The 18,129-nt window shown below is 43.6% G+C and overlaps 2 protein-coding genes and 1 long non-coding RNA gene across 51 annotated transcripts in view; 2 read left to right on the top strand and 1 right to left on the bottom strand.

Annotated features, from left to right (window-relative positions):
• The window catches only part of LOC126983255 (protein maelstrom-like), a 105,176-nt gene that overhangs the window by 37,709 nt on the left and 49,338 nt on the right, over positions 1-18,129 (top strand). The gene's annotated exons all lie outside the window — the stretch shown is intronic.
• LOC126983171 (uncharacterized) overlaps positions 1-18,129 on the bottom strand; it is a 137,227-nt gene that overhangs the window by 70,507 nt on the left and 48,591 nt on the right. The gene's annotated exons all lie outside the window — the stretch shown is intronic.
• Positions 2,492-13,232, top strand: LOC126983296 (uncharacterized). 2 transcript variants are annotated; one of them, XR_007735766.1, is made up of 4 exons: positions 2,492-2,646; positions 5,584-5,800; positions 6,320-6,436; positions 13,110-13,232. It is a non-coding gene; the product is annotated as an uncharacterized LOC126983296 (long non-coding RNA). The 2 variants fall into 2 exon arrangements; XR_007735771.1 differs by having other exon boundaries at positions 2,511-2,646; positions 5,577-5,800.

The raw sequence follows: 18,129 nt of genomic DNA, 5'->3' as shown, positions 1-18,129 counted from the left end.
CCCAGACCCATGTCCGGGTTTTCGCGCCGTAAATGGAACGCATTTAGGCGGATATGTAAACAAACTTTCTTCCTCTTCTTCTTTTGACCTTTCCTCCTCCTCTCGGGCGTCTCTCCTGTTTATTCACACTTTTCCTTTCAATTGTGCTGTGTAGCTTAATTTTTCTTCACTGCAATATACTATCACACTTTACTTTTCAGTTTGTTGCTGGAATAACTTACTGACATTGCTTATCCGTGCGCTTATTCAAGCATTTGTGCCCTTTATTCAGGGATCTTATTCCATTCTCGCACTACAACGTTGATGAAGAAAAATTTGGTTCAGTCTGAATTTACTTGTCTACATTTGAGTTTTACGCCTTAATTTGTTCCTCGTACGCAAAGTGTCATCGATCATTAACAATGTTGATCTGCCTACATTCGTGAAACATATGGAGCCAAGCTCAGCAAATTCAGCATGGCCCAGAATTTCTTTAAGTCGGCATGGTCTGAAGTCAGCATGGCCGATAGCTGGCTCGCCCAACTCGGCATATGTCGGTACAGGAAGCTTTTTTGTAGCGATATGCTTAATTCAACTCAGCCTATGACCTTTTCTGAGCTCAGCATACTACTACTACTACTACTACTACTATTACTACTACTACTACTACTACTACTACTACTACTACTACTACTACTACTACTACTACTACTACTACTACTACTACTACTACTACTACTACTACTACTACTACTACTACTACTACTACTACTACTACTATTACTACTACTACTACTACTACTACTACTACTACTACTACTACTACTACTACTACTATTACTACTACTACTACTATTAGCTACTAGGGGTTTAATTATGAACAAGTCAGCAATGCTCACTCAGGATGGCCCCTAGCTGTTTCTCAATGCTGATCCTATTTTGAACTCAGCATGCATTAAAAAGTTACTGATTTCAGTCTGTATAACCACTCTGAGCTCAGCATGGTGGTCTATATATGACAGCATGATCGTTTTCTTGATATGCTGAGTTCGGAGTTCAACATGGATTTAAGTTAAGATTAGCATATGAGTCAGCATGGCCATAAGTTTAAATCAGCTTGCATAAGATCGAGTCAGCATGGCTATCTCTTTCAATGCTGACTTTTTATAGGCTCAGCATGGGAGTTATACAAGTGAACAATGCCGTCATTGCACTCAACTTACTGCATATTGTGACCTTTATTTCAAGTCAGCATTCATCATGAAGTCAGCATGTGACCGTAAGTTTAAATCAGCTTGATGGCATAAGATATATCATTTCAGCATATATCCTTCAACTTAATATCAACTAGAGTAGAAATGCAACGTTTTGGAGTCTTCTGATTAATGTAAAATCACTTAGGTTTAAGGACAGACCACCAAGTCTGGACCATGGGGTCTGTGTGGTCTGATTTTCTATGTAAATCTATGTAAAGGTTGGAACAATTAGTTTTGAGGTACAACAATGAGTTTTCCTGTTCCAACGTCCATCTTCCCTTATTAAATATTTCAAAGCCATTATTTACACGGCTTTAGGTTTAATTAAAGAGAAAAAGCGATATAATTACCAGTTTATACAGGAAGAAACGTTGTAACCAATGGCTTTAAGATCTAATTAATACGTGATTCATTTCCCTTCCTCCCTCCCTCTATCTCCCTCTCCCTCCCTCCCTCCCTCCATGCTTCACTTAAGGGAGACTACTAAGTGTATTAAGAACTCCCTGAAGCCATAATTCCCACATATAAGCTCATTACATAATATTGTAAGCCCGTGCTGAAGAGTGATAGGATTTTATACTTTCTGCAGTTTCGTTCACAACATGTGCCGAGACCCAGACTTAGACCAACCCATTAATAACGAATAATAATGATTCCAAGGCCTTACCGCTGTTATTAAGGCCCCGGCAGGACTTAATTGGGGTTTACTAATGACAGGACACGCGATAAAAGGGCAAAGGGGCAGTTAAATAGAGTAATTAATGTTTCCGAGGTTAAACTAAAACTATTTATGTCAGCGATAATATACCTAAGCACTGCAAAGAAAGCCCTATTAATTAAACATTTCGACCCTATCTCTAAATAAATCTAGTTATTGGAGCGGAAAAGACAGTTCCAGGGTCATTTAATTCAAGTACGAGAATCTATTGAGCTGGCAGGAATCAGCTCGCAGCCGGAAAATAGCTCGCAAAGGGGACTTGAAACAATGCTTAATTTTCAATATATCACTCACTGCTATCGTTTAACTGTCCCTTTGCGACTTCAATACACTGCAAATACATCAGATAAACACTTAAAATCAGTAGAAGGCTTTAAAACAAACACATAGGAGATTACATAGGAGGAACTACTCTGAGCTGATACTCACTCCTGGTTTGGGCAATCTCAACGCTTATATATAGATCACAGGTGGTTAAAGAGACATAAATCAAGGCAAATTAAGACGTTTTTTGCTGTCTTTACCCCATTGGACATGTGTAGTGGGTAGTGTCGCGACTTATTTCCCCGAGGAGGTATTTCTCGCATACACCTGGAAGCCACATTGTCATCCGTGAAGGGAGTCGGCTCTTATATTTTTGTGTTTTTTGAAGCGAATTATCCTGTTGCCGAGGGAGCCATGCATCTGGAAACGGTAAATAGTCCCTTGTGATTGTTTTGGGTGGGTGAGGGCAGTGAATTAAGGCTTGTATTAGGTGGAAATAGGGAAAATGTATCGGTGGGGTTGAGGTGGATTTCAATGGCCGCCGTGGTCGTCAATGTCATTGGTCGCCGTTCATTGTTTTTTACTGATTTCCGGTAAACTAGAGTATATAGCGGCACGGGGCTTGAGGGGCAGGGCGACACGTGCATTGCATTCCTGTGTGTGAAGTTGGAGAGCGGGATATAAGCCGGTAAGGTCAGAAAGGCCAAGTATATAACTGGCTTGGGGTGTCCGGCTCCATATATGACCTTAATTATTAATGACCTCTAAGACATTCGGGCACTATGATAGGGAGAACTGAGATGAATGACCTAATGTATGGGGTCAAATGAGGTGTGAGTGTCTTAAATATTGAATTATGGGCGTTTAGCGGTGAGGTCATAATGGCGTAACCGGCGGATGTGACGTATTATCTCAGTTATCAATAACACCTAAGAACTTTGAACGGTATGAGAGGAAGAACTAAGCTGAATGACCTAATGTATGGGGTCAAATGAGGTGTGAGGGTCTTAGATATTGAATTATGGGCGTTTAGCGGTGAGGTCATAAGGGCGTAACCGGCGGATGTGACGTATTATCTCGGTTATCAATGACACCTAAGAACTTTGAACACTATGATAGGGAGAACTAAGCTGAATGACCTAATGTATGGGGTCAAATGAGGTGTGAGGGTCTTAGATATTGAATTATGGGCGTTTAGCGGTGAGGTCATAAGGGCGTAACCGGCGGATGGGAGCGAACCATACGTGACCTTATATCCGTGAGTTTTGACCAGTGTAAGATGCCTGGGTACTCCTATATTAAGGATTAGGGTGTATTTGTGTTGTATTATTGCAGATATGAGGTGTGGGTTGTGTTACTTAGGAAATATTGAAGGTTAACGTGAGCTAGAAGTGTTTTAAGGGTGACTCGTCTAGCGGGCGGGGTGACTTTTACGAATTTTTCAGATTTATTTATTTCAGTGTTATTTCTCTTGATTTTTTTGCGTTTTCATCGTCATGGTTGTGATTTCATGTGTGTTTGAGGTGGTATTGATGGTGATTGTGGTGATTTTAGGTGATGCATGTGGTGGTGATGACCCGGGGTGGTGAACCTATTAACTCTAAGGGGGAATATGTAGGTTAGCGTTGTTGCCTTGACCACATGTGCTTACCCTAGACCATCGGGTGTCATTCTAGAGTTATACATGCTCCTGGTACTGTGAAGGCTGGCATGAACCTATATTTTGGCTGTCAATAATTTCTTTGCTGTCACAGGAGGTTAAGGTTAAAATCTAAGTTTAATCCAAGGTTAGGATAACTTAGTGATGACCAGTATCTTATCCTAGACCTAGGGGCTTCGTGGTGCAGTGGTTAGCATTTAGCACACTCGGCTCACAACCGAGAGAGCCTGGGTTCGATTCCCGGGCAGAGTGGGAAAATTTGGGAGGCTTTTCCAATACCCTATGCCCCTGTCCACCCAGCAGTGTACCAGGTATTAATTGGGGGTTGTGTCCCGTCTCCTGGGATCTGTTCCCTTCTATAATTCCTTCCCCTTCTGTCTCTCTCCGGCATATGACCACAGATGTTGCGCCAACTAAATGAAATTTTCCAACTTTTTTATCCTAGACCATCGGGTGTTATTCTAGAGGTCTGCTCATGGTACCGTAAGGGCCGGAATTGACTTATTTTGTCTGTCAATTTTTATCTTGCTCTCACAGGAGGTTACGTTAAAATCTAAGTTTAATCCAAGGTTAGGATAACTTAGTGCTATTTTTTTTTTGTTAATGTTTCTGATATTTTTCAGCCCTTGAATATATAAATAAGTGTGAAGTGATGAGACTTGGGTGTTTTTTCTGGAATAACACCCACTTGTTTAGGATAAATAAGCAGGATAGGCCTCTCACCACACTGCCGTTGATGTCACTGACGGGAGAGGTGGCTACGGTTATCTCCATACTCACCGCCTCTTAAAATATTATCTTGGGGTGCAACGCAGTATATATTTGTTTTATTTCATTGTGGTAGTAGAGCGCACGGCAGGTACGGTTTACCCGGTAGCTGTGGGGATCATGTTTCTTAACTCGGTAGCAGTGACGGGCCAAATCTGTGTCTTTACCGTGTAGCAGCGACGGGCCAAATTTGTGTCTTTACCGTGTAGCAGCGATGGGCCAAATTTGTGCCATGATATTAACCCCCCAAAATAGATGATACATAATCTGATCACAAATGCTTTATATATAATATGAAATGGTTTGTGTGATGGGTGATTTTTTTCCATTTTTCTTGTTTGGAGGGAACCATGATCCCTGCTGCTACTACCGGGTTAAAGGCCCTTCCCTCTAAGCGAGAAAAATGAGAAAAAAATCATCACTCACACAAACCACTTCATCATATATATCAATGCATTTGTGATCAGTTTATGCATCATCTATTTATTTATTTATTTATTTATTTTTACGTCTTGGCCTATTGCGCTGGTAGGCTTCTTCCCGGTGGATCCTGATGGTCGGTGGTGGGGTTTATATCCTTCTTAATATATCAAGTTACATATCATGGCAAGAATTTGGCCCGTCGCTGGTACACTGTAAAGCCACAAATTTGGGCCCTTGTTACTACCAGGTTAAGTTAGGTCTTGTTAGGATAGCTCAGCAAGTTTGGGCAGGTTAGGATAGCTTAGATTTAATTCTCTAAATATATGGTCTTGGGGGGGCACACCTGGAGATACATTTCTGTTTATATTGTGTTTTGTCAGTGGCTTGCTAAGGCTAGATTAGTTTCATTAAAGTTTGGTTAGGATGACTTAGATTTAATTCTCTTTATATATAGTCTGGGATGACACATTGAGGCATATGGTTTTACTTTTTGCATATTTGGCGTCAGAACACAGGCTGGGGAAGGAGACGGTGGCTGAGTGGTTAGCGTGCCGGTCCTGCGTTCGCTGCGTCATGGATGATGAGGGTTTGAATCTGCCGCTGCCACAGACTACTTGTCCTGAAGACCACCACCATCATCCTGGACTGTATGGGACTGTCCAAGGGAAAGCAAGATGGGGCTGCTATAAACACTTGCCGGCTTGGGCCCCCCACCAGGCCCAGCCAAGGGAGGTAAGGAAAAAAAGTATGGCTAGGTTTGAATAAGTTTTAGGTTAGAATAGCTTAGTATTAAATTATCTTGTAACTATTATTATTGTCAATATTATCATTCCTATTACGCGTACTATTATCCAGCTTGTAAGGGACTGTATGCATATACAAATACACTGTATTGCCAAGAAACAAGAGGAATTAACTATTTTAATGATAAATATAAGTGAATCTCGTTATTGAGGACCAGGAGACAGATTTTGTGTTGGAAGTCCGTAAATATAAGAGGCTGAGTACAACAGTCTGGCAATGTTGGCACTGCCTCAAAGTATAGGCCTGGCTGTATGTATAGAGTTATGAGGAGAGAGAGAGAGAGAGAGGGAGGGTAGAGGAAGAAAAGTATGTAAAAAAACAAATATGAGAGAGAGTATCAATTAATTATCTTAATTATACAGCCCTTGATAGAGAGAGATTTTATAATATATTATCCCATGCTGTCTTTCCCGGTACAAGACTTTGAGAGTGGACACATATTTGCAGGTTGGTGTAGCAGTGCTGGGAGGTTCCATAACACAGGGCACTCCTCACCTCAACAACAGTCTCTTCACCGACAAGTAATTCTTCACCAACAAGCTTTTCAGCAGCTTGGAGAAATAGGTAAGCTTTCTTTACTCACTTCCTGCCCTGCCTTCATTACCCCCGCCAGAAGCCCCCAATGGGTGAACCCGTTATATTGAGCTGTAAAATGTTCAGCAGCTCACTTAGTAACCAAATGTGTTGTAAAATGTTCACTACATCCCCTTGCTTAGAGGGAAATGCCTTTTAACCTGGTGGTGGTGGTAGCAGCGGGAATCATGTTTCCTAACCCGGTAGCAGCAGGAATCATGTTTCTTAATGGTCCCCCCAAGCAAGAAAAATGAGAAAAAATCACCCCTCACACAAACCATTTCATAATACATAACAAAGCATTTGTGATCAGTTTACACATCTATTTTTGGGGGGTTTAAATCATGGCACAAATTTGTCCCGTTGCTGCTACACGGTAAAGACACAAATTTGGCCCGTTGCTGCTACACGGTAAAGCCACAAATTTGGCCCGTTGCTGCTACACGGTAAAGCCACAAATTTGTCCCGTTGCTGCTACACGGTAAAGCCACAAATTTGTCCCGTTGCTGCTACACGGTAAAGCCACAAATTTTTCCCGTTGCTGCTACACGGTAAAGCCGCAAATTTGGCCCGTTGCTGCTACACGGTAAAGCCACAAATTTGTCCCGTTGTTGCTACACGGTAAAGCCACAAATTTGGCCCGTTGCTGCTACACGGTAAAGCCGCAAATTTGGCCCGTTGCTGCTACACGGTAAAGCCACAAATTTGTCCCGTTGCTGCTACACGGTAAAGCCGCAAATTTGGCCTGTCGCTGCTACCGGGTAAGAAACATGATCCCCGCAGCTACCGTGTTAAGCATAGGGTGCATTTACTGGGGAGGTGGTGGCTGAGTCGTCAGAGTAACGGCCTCGTGTTCAGGAGGACGCGAGTTCAATCCCCGCCTGGTGCCACCAAGCTGGGATTTTTCAGCCGCCGCCGAGTGGCTTAAAACTACCCACATGCTGTCCAGAAGACCACCTATCAACCCGGACTCTAGATTCTAGGATCAAAGATGAGCTCTGGGAGGGCAGCATGAGCCAATGCAAGATGGCGCCACTATAAACACTCGCCTGCGCCAGAACGGGCTGGGCCGACCATCAGGACCTACCAGAAAGAAGCCTTGGACCGACCATCAGGATCCACCGGGAAGAAGCCTACCGGCGCAATAGGCTGCAATGTAAAAAAAAAAAAAAAAAAAAATGATATATGTTTGCCAAAGTGCTTACTATGCACTGGATACATATTATGCATGCAAGATTGGTTTTGCTTTATAATATAGTTAGATTAATTTGATTTATTTATTTAGCCCTTGACAGAGAGGAAAGTAATATTTCTTATTGTACAAGGGACTTACCACAGACATGTTGCCAACCTGATTTTGTATAAGTTTAAACCAAGGAATAAGTCACCTCCAATCCTGGCATCAAAGTTCCTTAAGCCCCTAACTCACTCACCGGTGCTAATGCAGGAGTCAAGTCATAATTATACAGTAAATATTGGTGGGAAAAAGACTCCTAATATTGGCCGCATCATGTGTGGAAATACATATTAAAAGGAAGCCTAGCCAGCAGGGAGGGAGGAGGAGGCTCACTACATGGTTTGGTCTCAAAAGCTAACAGGCTATATTTTCACCTGCAAGGGTAGATATATATTTTTCTGCTTACTTTTTTGCCTTATTTTACAGCCTTTGACAGAGAGGAAAGTAACACATAAACTGATCACAAATGCTTTGATATATAATATGAAATGGTTTGTGTGGGGGGTGATTTTTTCTCATTTTTCTTGCTTGGAGGGACCATTAAGAAACATGATCCCTGCCACCACCGGGTTAAGTTAAAGTTTTCTAAAGAAAGAATTGCTACATTACATTTGTAAGTCACTGACACAACAAAAACACTCACCACCATCACTTTGTTGATGCGTCATGGACAGCGATATTAGGTAGGGTTAGACACACGGGAGCCAAGGTTCAGAGGAGCTGCCTGCAGGCTTACGGCCTCTTGCAGACTCCTATGTTCTTATGTCACTGGACGAGGTGGAAGTACGCTTGCGTGCCATAGTAGGGGTCAAAATGCAGTGTGTGTATTCCAGAGAAATGTTCCACTCACAGTGCTGGCTAGCTTCAGACTGAGGAGAAAGACAGTTAAATTGAACATATTGCGTTAGTCAAACGTATCTTCTTAACCCTTTCATTGCTAAGTGCTCACAGTGAGACTATCCCCTCAGGCGCGCTCAGGCACCCAGCGGGGGAAGGGATCTTTTAACCTCTGTATCTCAAAACTATTCATCAGGGTTGCCAGATGTCCGACAGCAGTTGACGGCCAAATCTCACCCAAAGTCACGGCCAAATCGGCCAATTATTTTCAGTTTCCTGCCAAATTTCAGGTAAATTCTGCCAAATGCGAAAATATTATATGCAGAAAATACTTCGTCGCAAAACAAATGTAAAATAAATGCGCGGACGGAGTACATGACCCAACATGGTTATAAACAATGTAGTTTTAGCACCATAGACAAATTAATAAGGTAACAAATTTTAAAACTTACCATTTGTAAGGCACTGACGTTGTTAGTTGAAGTATTCCAGTATATCCTCTATTTCTTCCTCTTGGTTTGGAGTGGCATACATGTTCGCAGCGTTGAATAGTTGCAGCATGCGAGCTGTAACCTTGAAGTCCTTACAGCATTTATTTTGGAACTGAAGGTGCGAGCGAATTCGTATGATGGAATCCAACATGTCAGTATGAAGGCGATTTCTTGATTTTGTTTTACGTTAGTCACCGTTGAAAATATTCTTTCAACCACTGCGTTGCTGACTGGGGTTGTTAGGCAAGCCAGGACATAATTGATAATTCTTTGAAGACGTACTTCCCTGATGACGTCTTGTACTGCTGTACTCTTGACCAAAAGATACAGAATCTAAAGGAATTTCACCATCAAAATTGACTCTTCAGTCCATGCTACGTAGTATTTTCTATATTGCTCTTCAATGATATCTTCATTGCAGCTACGCAGGTGAGGTAGGGGTAGGTTTGTGAATGATACACGTTCTACCTGGCTCAATACCTTCTTTGGAGTGAATGCACTTAATTCTCTGAAGATATCTTTGGCCACTGGTAGTCTTTTCTCGACCTGAGTCAAAGCTTCTAGCAAAAGATTTGAGCATCTTTCTTTGAGTTCATTTACCTTACGAACAGCTTCAGCAGAATATTTCTGACTGCTTAAGAAGGCATCCAACTCCTGTGTGAATTTAGCACCATAGTCCACCTTGTGTTGTGGTAGTGCTTTACCCATTCTGTCGACAACTCTGTCTTGCAAGCTCTTGTGATGTAGAACCAATTCTCTGAGCAGTTCTTGTGGGTCACCATCAGTTGTTTGGAAGTGTGCATTAACCCTCTGAATTCTGAGACAACTGGTGTGACAAAGTGAAAGTAGAGCTTATTAAGAGGGTCTTTGAGCATGTTCAAGATTTCTCGTGCCTTATAGCGACAAGAGGCATCTGCTACAGGCAATGCAACAGCAAAATAAGCTTGCAGCTCTTCCCAGTTTACTAAAAGATTGTAGAGAACCTTTCCTCTTACAAGCCAACGTGTATTTGAAAGCTTTTGAAAAGGAAGAGGAGTTCCCTTTCTCTCTTCATTGGGATCCATAACAAGGAAAAGTTCCTTGTACTTCTCTCTGCGGATTATGCTCTTGCTAAACCACTGAGGGATTTCATGCAGAAGATATCCAAGACTAGATGGAAGCTTATCAAATGCCTTTTCCACGCAAAGGGATAGTGAGTGGCAGACACACTTATTTAGCTGACAATATGGTGACTGCTGTCTCACTCTGGACCACACAGAGTTGTGTTCTCCTGTCATTGAAGACGCGCCATCACTTGCAAATCCAACACAGTCAGACAGCGTTAATCCGATCTTTTCAAGCAGAGTGTTCAGTGCTAAGAATATATCATTGCCTGTAGCACCAACAACTGGCACCAACCCTACAAACTCTGTGGCAATTTTGCATCTTGACTCACTGAAATATCTAATTACAACACATACATGCTTGTTTACTGCCAAATCTGTTGCCTCATCAACAAGGACAGAATTTCTTACCCTTCACATCCTCTTTCAACTCATCCAGCAAGGCGGGAGAGACAACTCTAGAAATAAGCTTAGTACACTTGGTACGATGGAGCTGAATATTTTGTAGTTCACTTCCTCTTCCATTTCTTCTGATTATCTCACCAATATGGTCAACATTTGCCATACTGCAATGGCAAGAAATAGCCACAGCTAATTCTAGTTCAACTCGCTTCTTCTCTTCTTTTCGCTCTTGTGGAGAGAACATTTCTCGCAGACCCCTGCTACCTGACGCAGCTTTCACTCTACTTGCATGTCCTTTGCTTTTTTCGTGCTCTGCCAAACGACTGGCCCTGGGAGCAAGCAAGGGTAGTTTTACAAAGTTTGCAGAATGCATTCTCACTCCCATCACTTGTCCTCGTAACCCATACAAACTTTTCTTCCCATGAAGGATTATACTTTCTCCCACTGTCATAACGTTCTTTCCACGACGATTTCACAGAGGCCATGGTTGACGTTCCAAATAAGGTATGTGTCTACAAAAGAAAAAAAAAATCACTTGCTTATCACGACACTCGAACGGCGGAAGCGGGGAAGGGAGACTAAAGGAAGTGTGTGACGTGTCTCTTTCATGTACCGCGGTACCCGACTACCCGTACAGGTTTGGTTTCTGTATGGTTACCATGGCGACGGACAGGAGGCCTGTCAACATCCCAACGTCGAGGAAGATACGAATTTTTTAGCAGCTATTTTTCTGCATTTCAGCCAAACAACGACCAAAAATCGGCCAAATAATTTGTCAGTATTAATTCCCGTTCTCTACGGACTAACAAAACTGTTCACGGTCAAATTTAACTAATTTGGCCGGAAAATCGGCCATCTGGCAACCCTGCTATTCATCACAGCTACAAAACAAAAACACCATTGGAAAGAGGAGGCCAAGATCTATAGGATTCAGTAATGTAAACCTCTCCTGCGAAAGTACAGGCACGTTGAGGGGGTGTTGCCTGTGAAGACGTACATTTATACATGCGCGACAGTCAGCCGCAAGGCAACTACTGTAGATCTCTTGATGATGGGGTGCTGGCAGGGCAGTATTGACAACTGCAATATTTACAACTATTTGGTCAAAATATCAGTCATGTGAACCTATGCAAAAATGTCGTTATATTGGACAACAACATCCACCAGTTGCTCGTCCATAGATTTTCCGCGCTGGGCTGATATGATTTTCCACCAAATTTAGTGAAGAACACACTCAATTGTCAATCCTGTGTTTTGAGAATTAGTGTTGGAACACACTCATACACGGGAGATTTGAGTGCGGGTGGAGCTCGCAGGGAGCGTTTAGCACCACCAGCAAATACGCCTAACACTCGCTGCGAGCGTTTAGCAAAGAAAGGGTTGAATATCAACTTGTGTTAAGTCAAAAACGCTTTATTTAAACTCATGTTAATCGAGAGGCGACTGTATTAGTAGTGGGTCGGTGGTAAGTGTGTTTAGCCCATGGACGTAGGTTCGCACCGAAACACTGAAGGTCATCACATGCCGTCCGGATCTCCAGTCAACCCTTAACCCTCACAGCGTCGGCGTCGTACATGTACTACACAGGCTGAGTCACCTTCCCAGCGTCGGCGTCGTACATATACGACGCGACAATTTACGACACACACCGTGACCCAGATGTCATTTTTGACACTTTTCATGACTTAAACCTATGTTTTTTCAGCATTTCTGACATAATGGGAGAAAAAAATTTTTTTGAAAAGTGCCGACGCTGGGGGGGGTCACGGGTGGGAAATGTTCCGACGCCATGGGGGTTAACTTTCTTGAACCCCAAATTTCAGACAACTATTAAGTCCTACCTTCAAGGATTAGGATTTTCATTATCTTTATTGCCTGCTCATAAGACTTCATTTTGCTGCTTTTCCAGAGAGAGAGAGAGAGAGAGAGAGAGAGAGAGAGAGAGAGAGAGAGATTGTGTGTGTGTGTGTGTGAGAGAGAGAGAGAGAGAGAGAGAGAGAGAGAGAGAGAGAGAGAGAGAGAGAGAGAGAGAGAGAGAGAGAGAGAGAGAGAGATGAAAAAAAATAAAGATTGTGTGAGAGAGAGAGAGAGAGAGAGAGATGAAAAAAAATAAAGATTGTGAGAGAGAGAGAGAGAGAGAGAGAGAGAGAGAGAGAGAGAGAGAGAGAGAAATAAAGAACTGATAGAGAGAGAGAGAGAGAGAGAGAGAGAGAGAGAGAATACAGAAAATGAAAGAAAATAAAGAACTGTGAGAGAGAGAGAGAGAGAGAGAGAGAGAGAGAGAGAGAGAGAGAGAGAGAGAGAGAGAGAGAGAGAGAAATTCCTTCACATTGAAATTAAATAAAATAAATTACACACACACACACACACACACACACACACACACACACACACACACACACACACACACACACACACTCTGCATTAATTACACTGTATTTATAAGCCCAGCAAAACTTGTTATTATTATTATTATTATTATTATTATTATTATTATTATTATTATTATTATTATTATTATTAGGTCTGACAAGAGGTTATTAGCTCAAAAAATGAATTATCAACTGTTTATTAATATCCTTCCTTAATTTTAGAGACAAGAGGAGGAGGAAGAGGAGGAGGAGGAAGAAGAGGAGGAGGAGGACTTTGAAGACTGACAGACAGACATCATTCCAGTCCAGTGGTGAGTTAAGTCATTTTCCTTCCCTTCCTTCCTTCCTTCTTTCTTTCCTCTCTTCCTTCCTTCCTTCCTCCCTTCCTTCCTCCCTCCCTTCCTTCCTCCCTTCCTCCCCTCCTTCTCCTCGCCTGACCTCCTCAGTCTCGCCTGACCTCCTCAGTCTCGCCTGACCTCCTCAAAGGGACGGACGTTGACCTCGCTGCCCTACCGGCATCAAACCTTAACCTTGCTTTTCGCCTCGTCTGGTGAAACGACACTTGTTATTTTGTGTAAATCGACCTGTGTGTAAATCGACTCCGTGTGTTACATTTTAACGTCACAACTTTTGAAATCCGTTCATCCACGTTTTTAATTAACCGTTACTTAAATAGGCCCGTACGCCTTCTCAGAAATCAAACGACTAACTGTGCTTGTTTACTTGTCTTATTTAGCACCACTCAACCTAATCAATTAACGTCTAACTCAGTGCTGTGACGCGTCTAACTAGTGTTTGAAGTGTTGCGAGGATTACCTTACAGTGAGAGGACTTCCCTGCTGAGCTGAGCGGTTAAGTTATATATCGACTTTTTTGTGTTACCTGTCTTTCCTCAGTAGGATTACAACTTCACGACCTAACACAGCACCCAGTGAAAGACAGTGAGCTTCTTGTGTCTAACTAACGTAGAAAATCTGTCACTAACGTAGAAGTACAAAGCTTGACCCGTATACCAGCACACCTGTTTTGAAAAGGAGGAAAATTTTAATCCCCCAGAGAATTTTAATCCCGGAGGGAAAACACGTGTGGGCCCTCATAGACGCCACACCTCAAACTCTCCCGCGTGACTCGACCGATTTAAAGCCGCCTCCCTCTAGGTGTTGATACAAAATTCATCTTAACTGTAAAGCTCACCGATATATCGTCTTGCAACAGTAAATAAATAAAAAAAAAGAAGTAATCATGCCGTCCAACTATTTCAATTGCTGTAATTGTTCAAAGAAATATGCTGCGATTCATTACCAAACCAGCGACGCGATGTGTAGGTACTGTGTCTTAGACTTACGTATTCAGGCACTACAAACAACCGACGAGGATCTACAACGCTCCAATTCTTTACTTTGGGACATCGTGACGTCACACCCTCAACTCCCTTCTTCTTCTTCTTCTTCTTCTTCTTCTTCTTCTTCTTCTTCTTCTTCTTCTTCTTCTTCTTCGTCTTCTTCTTCTCCCTCTTCACCCTCCACCACCAGCACCGCCATCACCCCCGCCCCCTCCCCCACCCATCCCACCATCACCACCACCTACTCTTCCTCCTCCCCTTCCTCTTCCTCACTCTTCTCTTCCGCCCCTTCCTCCTCCTCCAACTCTGCCCCCTCCTCCACATCATCAACATCCTCCTCCTCTACTCCCCCCCAGCCACCCCCCTCGTCCTCGACCTCCTCCGCCTCTGCCGCCTCCTCATACATTTCTTCTCCCCCCTCCTCCACATCCTCCTCCTCTACTCCTCCCCAGTCAACCCCTACCGCCCCTTCCTCCTCCGCCGCCTCGGCCCCCTCCTCCACAACCGCAACAACCTCCTCCTCTACTCCACCCCCGGCAACCCCTTCCTCCCTTCCTCCTCCTCCTCTGCCCCTCCTCCACATCCTCAACATCCTCCTCCTCTGCTCCCTGCAGTCAACCCTTCCGCCTCTTCCTCATCTTCCCTTGGCTCCCCTTGTCCCTCTCCGCTACCAGCCCTCCTAACGCCTCCACGTCCAGTCGCCACCACACCCCACTCCTCACTACTCATCCATTAGACGCCACAAGACCATTCTTCCTGCTGTGGTCTGCGTAGATCAGACACAGTTTCGGGGCACAGACAAGCTGAAAACATCTGTTAGACTTGTAGGGGACTCGCTGGTTAGAGGTCAATTAACGGAATTCTGCGGCAGGAATACAGAGACGCGGAGGCGTTATTGTATTCCGGGAGCCAAACTGGACGACATTACTTCAGCTGTCGATGCTGTCACGGAACTCGCGAAGGAAGACACAGTTTATTTGATTCACGCGGGGACAAATGACGTTCAGTCTACTCAAACTCAGGCCCTACTATCAAAATACCGTCAGGTCATTCGGCGTTACAAGACCAAGTCCCTCACGTCATTGTCTCTGGAATTCTACCCAGAATCAGCGCTTACGCCGGCTTCAACAGCAAAGCGAGCAACATCAATACTAGTCTGAAGGAAATTTGTGACGACGAAGGCGTGGCGTTTACAAACGCCTGGCACCACTTCCTTGAGCGCCCAGACTTGTTTTGGAACGATGGACTACATCTGAATGAGGTTGGATCGGCGCGTTTCGGGAGGCTTCTGGACGAGGCAGTGAAAAGCTTTTCGAAAAGCCTTTCAAAAAACGGCGGGCGAGGACGGGGCAAAGGCAGCCCTTGATCAACCAACCCGTAGCGTCAGTGCGACTCACAAGAAACTGTGTAACTAACCACGCCTCCGACAAGCGAACTGGTACAACTCGTCACGGCCACATTTCTATCATGTACACAAATGCACGTAGTTTAATACCCAAAAGGACGAAATTAGGGCGTATATTGCAACAGAGAAACCAGATGTGGTAGCCATCACAGAGACTTGGGCCAACTCTACTCATCTAGAATCCGAAATGTCATTCCTGGGTACGAAAGCTTCCAAAAGTCGAAAGCACAAGAAAGGAGGAGGAGTAGTTTGCTACGTAAAAAGTACACTCCCTGCCATAAAAATAGACAAACAGGACGCAGAGAAATACGATTCTGTCTATGTGGAAATAACCGCAAATAACAAGAAACTAACACTTGCAACCGTATACAGGCCTCCGAAACAACAGGCAGCCGATGACACTGCCCTCTACGAAGAGATTCACTCTAACACAAAGCCAGGAAGCAATTATAATTGGGGACTTTAATTGCCCTAACATTGACTGGGGACTGATGACTGGAGATCAAGAGGGTAACAGGCTTTAGAAATGGTGGAGGATTCGTTCCTCACTCAAGTTGTAACTCAACCAACAAGAGAAAACAATCTGCTGGATCTGTTATTAGTAATAGACCACGACATCATTCGCGATTGTACAGTTGGTGAGAAACTTAATGGGTGCGATCACCACTTAATCAGTTTTAATATCAACATATGTCACAAACTCGTAGATAATCCATCAATGATACCAGATTACAAAAAAGGAAATTACAACTTAGCCCGTGCACTGCTTCCCCCTACGACCTGGGACCAACTTGGCATCACCGACAATACAATCGACAACGCGTGGAACGTCTTCAAAGATAAGCTGTTGCAAGTAGAGAAGGCTACAGTGCCTACGAAATCCAGGCGAGTAAATGGGGCCGTAGATCCACCGTGGATGACCAGAGAAATAAAAAGGGCAGTAAACCTAAAAAAAAGGAATTATAATTTGATGAAAGAGAATGCTACGGCCGAAGCCAGCACACAGTACCACAACAGCCTCAGAGCTTGTCGCAGCCTTATTCGGAGTAGCAAACGCAACTATGAAAAGCAAATAGCGCGCGAAATCAAAACTAACTCCAAGAAATTCTTCACGTACATAAGATCGAAAAAGAAAGTAAAATCCAATATTGGTCCCCTGACAGACGAGACTGGATCTGTAACTCAGGACAGTAAACAGATGGCCAGAATCCTCAACAGTAACTTCGCATCCGTATTCACAGTCGAGGACATCGAAACCATTCCTGAGAGCCCTGCCCGCCGAGTGAGATCACGCCGCTGGAAATTGACTCAATATGCGACCAAGAAGTAAAAGTACTGGGACAAACTCGACACTAACAAGTAAACGGGACCCTACAGTTTGTCCACGCTGTTATTAAAAGAGCTTAAACAAGAAATACTTCAACCACTCACTACCATATTCAACCGGTCAGTTCAACTAAACAAGGTCCCGGAAGACTGGAAGATGGCGAACGTAACACCGATTTTCAAAAATGGAGACAAAAGCGTTGCATTAAACTACAGGCCCATAAGTTTGACATCAGTGGCAGGAAAATACTCGAAAAGATTATTAGAGATAAACTTGTTAAGTTTCTAGAAAACAATAATGTAATCTCCGACACCCAGCATGGCTTCAGAAACAAGCGCTCCTGCCTAACGAATTTATTAGACTTCTTCCAAGGTATATATAAGAACTGGGATGCCCACATCCCCAGTGATGTTATATACCTGGACTTTCAGAAAGCCTTCGACAAGGTACCGCACGAGCGACTCCTTAAGAAACTGCACTCGGCGGGCATCGGAGCCAATCTGATCGCGTGGATAAGAGATTGGCTCACCGACAGAAAACAACGAGTACTACTCAACGGACAGCCTTCCGATTGGCTACCAGTCACTAGTGGAGTGCCTCAAGGGTCAGTGCTGGGACCCATCCTCTTTATCATATATATCAATGACCTAGAATCAGGACTGAAATCCACAGTATCGAAATTTGCTGATGACACCAAGGTGGGGTGGAAAGACCGACTGCGAAATCATTCAGAAAGACCTCAATCACATTATCGAATGGTCGGAAAAATGGCAAATGTCTTTTAATGTTGACAAATGCAAAGTCATGCACATTGGGTCCCAAAATAGTAACCACACATACATCATGAATGGGAGACCTCTGCAAGCGATGCAGGATGAAAAGGATCTTGGAGTCACTATCAGCAGTGACCTGAAACACGCGAATCACTGTAAAAAAGCATACAACAAGGCCAACATTATGCTCGGGTTCATAGCGAGGAACTTCGAGTGTAAAACACCAGATGTGATGCTATCCTTGTATAATTCCATGGTAAGACCGCACCTCGAGTATGCAGTGCAGTTCTGGTCTCCCAATTACAGAAAGGACATTGCTTTACTGGAAAGGATTCAACGACGCGCCACAAAGATGATTCCAACCTTAAGGGCTCAACCGTACGAGGAACGACTCA

The sequence above is a fragment of the Eriocheir sinensis genome, chromosome 5 (genome assembly GCF_024679095.1).
Source record: "Eriocheir sinensis breed Jianghai 21 chromosome 5, ASM2467909v1, whole genome shotgun sequence".
NCBI classification, from domain to species: Eukaryota; Metazoa; Arthropoda; class Malacostraca; order Decapoda; family Varunidae; genus Eriocheir; species Eriocheir sinensis.
The sequence above is the reverse complement of the archived record's forward strand: the minus strand, read 5'-3'. Positions and strand labels throughout refer to the sequence as shown.